Source organism: Cottoperca gobio, chromosome 12, assembly GCF_900634415.1.
Source record: "Cottoperca gobio chromosome 12, fCotGob3.1, whole genome shotgun sequence".
Lineage (NCBI taxonomy): Eukaryota > Metazoa > Chordata > Actinopteri > Perciformes > Bovichtidae > Cottoperca > Cottoperca gobio.
In genome coordinates this window covers 12,893,881-12,905,746 of record NC_041366.1, presented here as the reverse complement: position 1 = coordinate 12,905,746, position 11,866 = coordinate 12,893,881, and positions in this window count along the sequence as shown.

Sequence of the window (11,866 nt, the reverse complement as noted above, 5' to 3'; positions counted from 1 at the left end):
CACAAGCCGAGATTTTAGTGCTGAGAAATTTTGGGAAGATCCAAATTAGAGGAGCACAGCAGGGGGGTGGAATCACTTATGGACACTGCAGTGTAAGATATTTTCCCACATGATTTCTTCAGTAGAAATCGCATAGTGAGGAAAACACCAAGGGTTATTTAGAGAGAAAAAAAAGACAAAAGTGTGGGAATTTCTTTTTTGACTTGATTCTTCCTTCATTCACATGATGTACTCACAAAACCACCATATAATATCTATAAATCATTACCGATAAATTGAAGATGCCACTAGTCTGCATGTATGCTTCTTGCCTGTCCTCGCATGAGGCGGGAGTTGTCAGGCTGTGTACAGCGTGTCCCGTAAAACATTTGGAGTTGCTCATCTTTTATACCGCTTCCTTAAATTATGAAGGGAATCAGAGCAACTTCATTTGAATCTGGCCATGAGAGCCTCTGCCACGTTATGCACACTGATGAATTAGCAGTTTGTTGACATGCTGCGGACAGCTGTGAGTTTGTGTGAGAGAGTCTGGAAAGAGGAAACCTCTCTGTTCTCTGTACACTGCAACATGAAGATGCTGTTGAAGAGCCAATCATAAACTGCCCAGGTCCCAGAGAGACTTCAGATTGCTGAAATATGAGCAGTGTTTTGACAACTGTATGATGCATGCTGTCTCCTGATGCCCCGGCACCTCTGCACCATTACCACTAACACAAGTATAGAGTAAGTCAATAAAAGACTTGAATATTTAATGTTTGATAAGAGTGATCCAATGTTGTATAGATCCACGTGTCCATTGCTTTGCCAGCGTTCAGACTGCTGGACCTGCTCTCTTTTTTTCTTTGAATTATTAAAAGGGACAATCATCTCAAATTAATTTAAGAGAGGAGATAAGTGGGTTTTAATGCAAAGTAGCAAGAAATAGAGCTCTTCTGATGATTGAAGGCATTGCTCAGTTCAGATAGGACACTATATCTCCCTCAGAGTCTACTGTCAGTTATGATGAGTAGAATAATATTAGACTGCTGAGAATGGTTCTCTGTTATTATGAATAAAAGCTCAGCTCAGAGTGAATATCTTGTGAATAATTGCTTCCAGTTTGAATGAAACCGACTATATGGAAGGTTTTTTTTCCTACAGTATATTCATTTAGGTGGGCAGAACATTCAAAAGTCATATATGCAGTTTTAAAAAACGCTGTGTGGGTATCAGTGGCGGGCCGTGCATTTCCCACCTAGTGATGTCCTACACAGTCCTACCTGAATTATTCCCCCTCTTAATACCATCATTATGACGCCATGGCTCTAGAAACTATACATTTAGATAGAAAGGCAGTATAACCGGGCGTTGCATCACCTTAACATAGTCAAGTACAACAGAGTTATATTAATATTTCCGAAACATTTAGTTGTAAATAGCAGGCATTCCCAGCAGTACAATGTGCAGTGTCTAGTAGTTAGTGATTTGACAGTGGCGGATAAACCCTTTTCCCTGCTGTGATAGGCTCGCTAGCGTCGGAGTTGGCCGTTCTCTTCTCACGATTTCTATCTTTTCTTGAAAAGTTCGTCTTGAAAATGACGTTGTAATTATATCTGCGACCAAATCGATCTCTTCTCCTCCTTCAGTCATTGTGGGTTGAAAAAAAACAGCTTGTAGAAATCTAAATTAGCTCGTTCAAGTTCAGTTTGCTAGCTCTACATAGCTCTGCCTCTCAATAGTGCGTATCCAATCAAAAGACGTGCACGTGTTGACGTTATCGCACGCCTTCTAGCTGGCCCCGGTGTCGCCAACTCGAAATCTGATTGGTTAACGCCACAGTTTTGTTTCCGTTCACTTTAAGGGACAGGTGCCCTCACTGTTGATTCTGAAGGCCTCAGGGCAGATTTCTTGGACCCTGGCAACACATGATGGCTGAAATATGATTGGATAAAAGCTCTAACATAAAGGCCAGCCCTCCACATCTCGATCTGAGGCTGGAAGCAGCGCAACTAATTTGAATTAAAATGTTAAAATGTTAAAAAGAACCAGCAGAGAAGGCCTTGCTGGCCCTGACGGCCCGCCACTGGTTGTTATCAACCTTCGACAAAACATTTAAACTTTCCGTCAATTCCAGAGAGAGAGGGGTATGACGGGCAACAAACGTCGCCAGCTGGTTTCCGTGACATTGTCATTACACACATCTTATGTAAAACTATTTTAATTTAACAAATGTTGGTCTTCTTTCTAATTACATGTTTATGTGAACTTACTGTATTCTGGAAATCTCGACCACAAAAGGAGAAGTGTTGTGTTTGGGCTAATTGACAAACCAGGTATTGTACTGCTCAGGTTTCTGTCTGTTTCTGTGTGTCACTTCCCATTAGCACAGGAGGCCCCATAAAAGATATCCTGTCACGACACCAAAAGGTCTTTGTTTGCATTTGGCCTGCATGTGAAGAATACTCTTTAGTACTGGAGACATTAGACTACCCATTTGAAACTCAATGCTTCTCTCAGATTCTCCTCTGCTGAAAATAAAAAAAGCTCAACTTTTAAAGTTCAAGTGAAATTTGAACATTTTCAACAAGTGTTTGAAATGAAAGATGAAAGAAGGAATGGACCTCTGTTTGCAGTCAGTCTGTTTACTGCTTGTCGGAAACACTACAAAGAGCAAAAGGGGCTGAATGTACACCATCTCCCTCAGGACTCACTTTCTTCTCCACAGGTCGTCCCTCTTAAAACCTCAACATTCAAAGGTAACCCCCTCGTGTAACTGTATGCCTATGAGAGCCAGGCACCAGGAATTAATAGTGTGTGTGTGTGTGTGTGTGTGTGTGTGTCAAAGGGAGAGGTGGGTGTCAGATTTAGTGCCTTTCCCCTTTTGGGTTGTGGCAGTCGTGTAGAGGAGTTGGTGTAGTTAAGAATGCAAAGATAAGGCAATGCTGAGACTGAGACTGAGACTCACACACACACACGCACACACACACGCACACACACACACACACACACACACACACACACACACACTATACTTTCACCTACACAGCCTCCGATGACGATATTTCTCCACTGCCTCCTTTGTTGCATTCCTGTACCTGCCCTTACAAGCTCACCGTCTGATTACGAAACACACACAAAAACCCTTCACCATCAATAGGACACATCATTTGTTTATAGAGATTGAGGGATTTTATTATGTGATCTCACTTTAATTTACCTGGATTACTCATAATAGTATAGGACACTGTAAGTCTCAAAGTTAGATCTTGAGCTATTCTATTTAAAAACTTTACAGAAGTAGAGGCAATCAATTACTTTCTATATAAACCTTCAGCTCCAGACACCTCAGAGTGCATTAAGGGAGAAAAATAAAGACGGTGTTTATATCATTATCTATGTTTGAAATTCTGCTTGTAGGCCATAGTTATGTTAGTGTAGTATTGTTGTGCAGCGTTGATGCTATGGTTACCTGCCGTTTAATAGAGCTTTAATAGAAGGTTTCAAGATAAAAGTCTTGTTTATTGTCGAAACCGGTCACCATAGAGAATGCATAGTGAATGTTGGAGCACTTTCAAGGCTTGGCAGGACATGAAACTTACAAGTACAAAAGATGAACTGATGCTTTAGAAAGTAAATGATAAAGAAATCAAAGTTTCAAATATAATCATTAAAGCAATAGTTTGACATTTTGGGAATTTTTCTTATTCGCTTCTTTACTGGGTGCATCAATCACTCAATATCACTCTCATGAAGCTGGAGCAGGAGGCAATCAGCTTAGCATGCCAACAGCTGACAGATGCAGTAACTTCCTGTTTGTCAAGAAATAGTCAGACTAAAACAGCAGGTAACTAACTTCCAATAAAACCACAAAGTGTCCCCCTGGCTACAGCTTTATACTCGACAGAACAATAAAACAATTCCTCAAAAACGAAGCTGAAATAATTGAAACTGATTGCTGTAACATAAACCTACTGTATACTATTGTTAAATGGCTCAGGAGACGCTTATCTTTCTTCAAAATTGGAATTTGTTTCGTTGCGCTCAACAACAGCAAAACATATAATCACATAGTACACACAGAGTGAAAAGAACACACTGCCAAAATGACAATTCAGTAAAAAATACAATGAACAAAATAATGCAACCATGTGGCTCATGGACTGACAAGTGACAAGTTAATGTCTATGTGCTTGTTTAAACAACCAGTGAAGCATTTAGGATGTGGATTGCTTCAGGATAAGTGCTATTGAAGAAACAAGATTTTCAAGTCTTAACACTGCTTAGTCTTTTACCCGTAGGGGGAAGACTGACTGGAGGGTTCGCGGGGAATAAATAGTTCTTTAAACTTTCAAATGGTAATTTCCCTATGTACCTGCCATACTGGTTTAAAACCAGAGCTGTATTTGAGGTGTCCATCCTGCTGACCAACAAGAACAGGCTTTTTTTCTGCAGCTATAGTATAACATTTAATTATTTACTGAATAAATGTACACAGGACGATGAGACATGTTTGATATTTTTTCCCAGTGAAAGTGTGCGTCAGAGTGCAGGGTCAAAGGAGATAGATTTTTGTTATCAGGCAGACATGTCTGTCAGGCAGTGATACAAACACATACCAGCTGGTCAGTTTGTCATTGGCTGCTCATCTGGCTCACACCCAAACTGCACTAATACTTATTGCACACCATTGACCTGTTTGTCCTGGGATGTGGCTGCTGCTCTGCTTGAATACTTAAAACACATGAACACAAACACGAATGTTAGCATAGTTTTCACAGATGCACACAGACGCCAATACACACACACACACACACACACACACACACACACACACACACACACACACACACACAGAGCCATCTGCCAGATGCATTAGCCGTCTGCAGATGCCCGGGTCAGACCGGGCCTCAGCTATCATAGCAGGGCACTGGAAGTGTGTGAGTTCATGGGTTCATGGGGGGATCGGATAATTTTAACAAGTTAGCCGAAAGCTCTCCCTTTCTCAGAGGGGGTTCTCTCTGTTATACACACACACTCAGAGAGCTCTGGTCATCTGCAAAAATCTAACTTGTTTGTGGTTAAACACGTGTCAGATGTCTTTACATGAGCTTTGGCATTGTAGTTACAGGAACCTATAACTTGCCAAATCAGAGAGGCTTGAGTTTAACCCAAGCCTCTCAAGCCAAAGCACAAATTACAGAGAGAGACATACATTGTTCTATGATTGTTTTGTCCACGATGCTAGAACTGTGTTTGTGTAAAATGTAATATATGGTTTGAGTTGAAAACCTGCAGAAGGAGCATATCGAGTAAAACAAATCGGACCCTGCAACAGATCTACTCTCCAGATTTATGCTTTTCAGCAACATGTAATAAAGTAAAGACCTGGCTGACTTGATTTGATGCCTCACTGGTATGGTAGGAATAGGTTATGAGCTGAAAAGGTGCTGATAACTAAAATTAATCAGAATGTATACATTTAAGATCAAAACACCTCCTTATACAGTACATTATGAGTACCATATGTTGCTTATTTTGTTAGAAGGCGCACTTTATAATCACTCACAATGTAACAAATCAAGGCTCATAAATTCCACATCATTTGTACTACATCCTTATAAATATTGACAATCTTTATGTAACCACAAACCACATATTTTATTAAGTTTCTTTACCTGCGTTTTTTGTGTGACAGAGAGCTGGACCTATTGCCAAAATGCATCAGCAGAAGACAAGGCCAAAACTAACAGTGGAGAAAGAGGCCAAAGATATAAATACACATGATAAACATGAAACTATGTTGTTTCTCCTCAAAAAGTCAACAAATATAGATAAATAAATGCTCATAGAAATTGTAATCTTTGCAGCAGTTTGAACTACTGTAACAATCAATAAAGAATATACCGATACTTCCAGTTGGATATTTGTGTTTTGTTCTCTCAAATAATAACATGACACAAAACCTGTACGTTTCTTTTACCATATAAAGTAACAGGAATAAAAGACTTATTGGCTTTTTGGCCGTGCTTCTGGAATAACTGCTTCTATGTTTTTCTATGTGTACAAGAACAAACACCTGCTTCACAACTGAGTCTGATATTGTGGTTAGACTTATTGCCCTCCCTTTTCTGTCTCCTTCAACGAAGGCCATGACGTAGAAACCATTTCATTAATAGATAGGACGTCAGCTCCAGCCTCTGGAATTCTTTATTAGGTCAAGTTAGGTTTATTTCTACAGCTTCATCACAAAATCATGTCAACTATACTTTACTTTACAGAGACAACAATCCAGCCTACATCAAACATAAACGTTGAAAATAACGTGAAGCAATACTCTGTGAACAAAAGAGAGAATCATACATCCCAAGAGGCTTTTTAAAACTGCTGAGACAATAGCTTTACTGTAGGTAATCGGACAAACTATTAAAATGGGCTACCATGGATACTACAGTTCATTACAACAAATGCAATAAAATCGAAATAATGTGTTATTTAATGACCCACTCTTCCGGTTTATTTATCCCACAATTCTACAAGCTAAAAGAGAGAGAACACATAATTACCAAATAAAACCATTTACCTCGAGGGGAGAAAGATAGTCGGCCCCAGTTCCACACACTAAAGTATTCATTGTTTATATTGCTGTCTAAAAGGAAATGCAGTGAGCCGTGTGTGTGCCAATATACATCAAGTTGTGACTTCTATAAGCTATCTGTAATTTCGACATATCACAAATATTGCACCACAGTCTGACCTTGCAGTCTCCTCCTGTCTGCCTCACAGTGTTTCCCAGAAGATTGCTGCTGTGATTACAGTGTCAATGTGACTTTGACTGACTGGATGTGCACACTTTCTCCCTCTCACACACTCCATCCATTAACTGGCCTATTTATTAAATAATGCACCTAACTATCTGTGTGTTTTGTCTGAATGATGATAAAAAGACAGACACACACATAACATAGGGAGAAAATGACCACAAACAAGATCCACCATTCCAAGTATATTCAAGCTGTTTTTCTGTATTTCTAATTTAACACAGCATCTTAAAGGGACATTTTTTTTACAAGCTTGTTGTTGTTAAAAAGGCTTACCTGGAACTAGAATTTAAGAAGTGTGAATGATGTAATTGGCATGGAGTTGTGATCTTTGTGACCACTCTGTTGTCACTTTCAGGTCCTCAACAAAGAGGTTTGTACCGGCACTCTAATTGCCTCTTTTGTGGATAATAACAAGCCTCTTCAACTTGTTACAATCATCTACTTACAGCCACGTGTTTAGCGAAACATCGCAAGTGAACGACTTTCTAATTGTGCACTGAGAAGGAGAAGGACAGTTGGAATCATAGCATTGTCATGTTCAGATCGCTTCGTGGACTGACCAGCTGACGTCTCTTTGACTTGTATCTTTCTGCAGGGTGTGAGATACAAAAGACTAAATGAATGAATGAAAGATGAACCCTTGATGAGTCAGAAGGAGACGAATGAAATGTACAGTTGTTGATTCACGGGAGGTCTTTAACTCTCACTCACAAACACTCAGAGGACTCCTAACAAAGCCCCCCTCTCAGTGAAGAGCCTGAGGCTCTGTATGGAACAGAGCTGTATGGGGATGAGTAGCGTGTGAATCACACTTGGTTCCCAGACGCACGTTCGCTTCAGACTTCTCCTGTTTGCCTCGTCTCTCCACCCTCTGATGACCTCCAGGAGGTCACATGTTTTTATATCATGTCAAACACCAAAGGCGTGAGCGCTGTTTATGAAAAGAGTTGCAGTTAACAGGCTTCTTGCTCTTCGAGTGTGAAACAAATGCAGTTGAGTCTAAAAGTTCCGACTGTGCATGTGTTTTACACTTTGTGTCTGTATGGGTGTGTATGCATGTGCACACTGATGTATATGTATTTTTATCAGTTTATTAAATCCTCACTCCCACTATATTATTTGCTCGGATTATTTTTTCAAAGCTTGTTTTTGCTATATTAATTTCTCCTGGTGATATGGACTTTACAGGCTATTGCAGGAGCGCCTTCTCCATGTGCACATCATGGGACCCATCGTCCAGCAAAAATGTGCTTTCACTGTAGCTTTGTAGTGAAAGATCACTGCCGGATCCATCGGTGTACAGCCTAATATCCTTATCACCTGACACTGTTCAGGAATGACCTTTACATTCATCGGAATTATTTTGTAAATATTTTGAGGGAAATGTCATACCTGGCAACATCTGTGTTTAGTTGTTTCCAGTGTTTGATGTTTTGTACCACATGTAAGTTCATACTCGGCATACAAAATGCCCCTGATCGTTTTTATAAAGGAATAACTGAAGTAAACATTTGAGCACTTTTAAATGTTAATATATAAATTAGAAAACATTCAAAAGTGTTCACACATTCTGCAGCTTCAAAGTGTTAGTTACATCATATATGGTGCAGAAGCCATTTGTACACCTGTGCCATGCAGACACTGTGAGCAGAGAGGTGGGCGACGGGTCATATCTCTGTGATGATCATGATTCTCATAAAGGTGAATTTACTTTCACCGTAGAATTTATTTTGTCCCTTTTGTGCATTTATTTTGAGAGATAGCAGGATGTTAAAGACTTAACAGACTGTTGAATGTGGCCATTTATAAAGCACTTTAAGTTTGGGCTTTCAATATCTTAACTGCGAGGCCTAGAAGTAGATTTATTTTTTAACATCTGAAAAGAAATTTAGCATACAAATGGTTAAATAAGAACTATTAGAACTGTTTTTATTGGCTCCCTGGTTTTTTGCCCAGTCTTGTTCCACCAACAATCATGGTGGATTAAATAGTTGCATGCACGTACAGTATTTGCTCATAGAACATTTTAATATATTAAACATTTCAACATTTCTTAATGCAGTGTCCTGGTAAGGCGCTAAGGCATTAACTAATTTAAGGCTTAGTGGATTGAAAGGATATTACGAACCGAGATGGGAAAGTAGAAATACGTTGAAGGAAAAACAAGTTGGGTGATTAACACAAAGAAAGATACAAATTCAGGGCAATGAGAAAAACAGAGAACAGTTGGTGAGAGTAGAGGCAGATTGCTGTGTAATTATAACAGCAGATGTGGAAAAGACACATCTTATAAAGTCAGAAAACTGGGTGTGATCTGCCTCTGTCTTAATCTTTGCTTGTTAAATCTTTGCTTTAAAGCACACAGACTGAGTGGGATAGAGAAGTAGAACAAGAGAGGAGAGGGTGTGCCGTGAAGTGGGACAGAGAATCAGTAAACAAGACGATGACATTTTCAGCATATAAAAATAGGCAGTCATGTTTTCAGAAATAACTTTTGTCTGTCTGGGGAACAGAGATTAAAACGGCAGATTTGGATGGCTCTTGGATTCTCTTTACTTCTTTACTTTTATTTAGAAGCTGCGGTTGAGAGCTGTGTTTATCACAACTTTATATCTGTATAAATGTGCATCGAGTTTAGTGGTTGTCGTTCTAAGTTTAGCAGAGTTCTTTTTCTTCAATGACCTGTTTCTTTTTTGCCAGCCGCACTAAACTGACTTATACATCAGTGTGAATGTGGTCGACTGTGCTGCATGAAAAGAAACCTTCACTTAGTCTCCAATACATTGTGTCTCTGGGTCAGAGAGTTTGAACTATTGCTAAGTTTCTAAAATGATTCTCAAAATGTGAAACGTCATCTATCATTAACACTCAAATATTACGTTGGCTGTATCATCAGAAATCCGTATGAGGCATGTGTAACATGAATGCAACGAAACCTTGAAATTCCACACAGGTTAGCCAAAGTCAGCTCGAGTTGCAGGAAACCTGTCAGTCCAGTGATTCCTCACTCACTTACATTTGTGTGTTGAACCAGAACCCGAGACAAAGGGCCTCGGCTTAGTCAAGCATGCATGTGGCTCCTAACCAGCGTCTTTGTTTACAAGTTGAGAACAATAACGTCAGTGTTGAAACCGGGGAAACCAGGTAGAGTCAACTAGATGGGAAACATTTAACAAGATCTACTAAACATAACGAAATAAAGCATTTCACAAATATGCATAAAATGATCACAGAACTTTTGCAACCACATCAGATGAAAGAAAATGGTCTGTAACATCTAACTGCTGTAATTTGCCTCATTGCAAAACCACACTGCTGTTTTAAAATACAGCCTGTGTGAGAGAAACACAGCCCAAGTGGCATTACTATTAAATAAGTTCAAAGAAAATCAATATGTGAGGGTTATTACAGTGCAGCAGCGTGGAGCAATAAAACATTTTTGACCTGGCACGAGTAAAAACAAATACGCTCGCAGTGTAAACCAGAGTAGATTGTTAATGAAGCGTCAGAGGAAAGGAGTCCGTATGGTAGTTGTGCATCCTTCCGGTAATCCTGTCATGATTGGTAAACCTGATTTGCATTTCCGAGTTTCACACAGAGCGAAGCCTCTCCAGTCCTTCCCTCTCTCTCTCTCTCTCTCAGTAGGTTGTCTCATCTGCATTCAAATCAGCCATCGCATCTTCCTACGTCTTGCTTACGAGCAGATGTGATAGTAATATCAGGATTGCTGTAATGATCATCATTATAATGAATAATATAATCTCCATCTTCAACAGCCTATATGCACTTTTCTAAACATATTCTTCAAATGAAATACATATAAATGTATTCTACTCTAATTTCCGTTGACGATTAATCTGGTTCTCTTCTCTATATTTAAACCATGAGTTACAAATATGAAATATAATTCATGTTTTTTATATAATGACCCGATGGCAGTTGTGGGAAACTTTAAGCCACACAAACAGTTACTCCAGTCACTACAGGCCGACAACATCCAGGTAGAAATCAGCCTTTTGCTAACGGTTTATATTTCCCAGAGATGCAGCTGTGCTCTATTTTAAACGTGTGTGATTGAATAGTTTTGATCAACAGGAGGGAAAACTTCAGAAAAGCAGATCTAGAGAAAAGCGGATGTTGTGTGTTGTGTTACTTAAACCAGAATGATCAACACAATGAGGAAAGAGTAATATTTCTATTAAAACATTATGTTATGAGTGAAAGAGATCATATTTCATATTGTGAAGGAACATATTCCTCTACAGTTTAATTAAATGGACATGATATTATATAACGATGTGTGCGTGTGTGTGTGTGTGTGTGTGTGTATGTGTGTGTATGTGTGTGCATTAATCATGATTACTTTTTAATGGCATGAAAAAGGGCTGTGGACACTGAGTCTCAGAGGAGATGGAAGAATGATGCATTAACCTCTGCTGCACCCAAACACCTGCCACACCAATTTAAAAAGAGAGAGGCACGGAAGGATATAATATTATAGAGGAGAAGATGAAAGGAGAGGATCAGCATTTTTTTGTGTCTGCTTCAGCATACATATCTGCTCTGCTCTCCTTGGAGAAGAAATCTGAAACCAAAAGGGAAACATTTCATGACCACGCCCCCTTATCTTTGCATGAATTCCGAATACTGCTAGTTCTCCGTCTACGTAGAATTGCTTCATTTTAAACCACATCTGCATAAAGCAAAAACATCATCCTTGTTAGTCACACTGACTAACAGCCAGACAACAGTCTGCTACACGACATAAGAGCCACAGACTTTGAACAACAACCCACATTAGCTTTCTTGCTCCCTATTATCAAACTTACAAACATGAACGCACGCCTTGTCCTGAACCTTAGCTTGTTGAAAGAACAAGCAAACAAACTGCCATGTCAGTTTGCAGGCTAGTTAGATAATTAGCTCAACAGCATACAAACGTACCTGCAAATATTCCTTTGGTCTGTTTAGATGATGATGGTGTGGATCTCACTTCATTGCTAACAACACATTGTCTATCCTTGCATTGTAAGTCACAGAGGAAGTTTGTTTACTTTGCCTCTCGT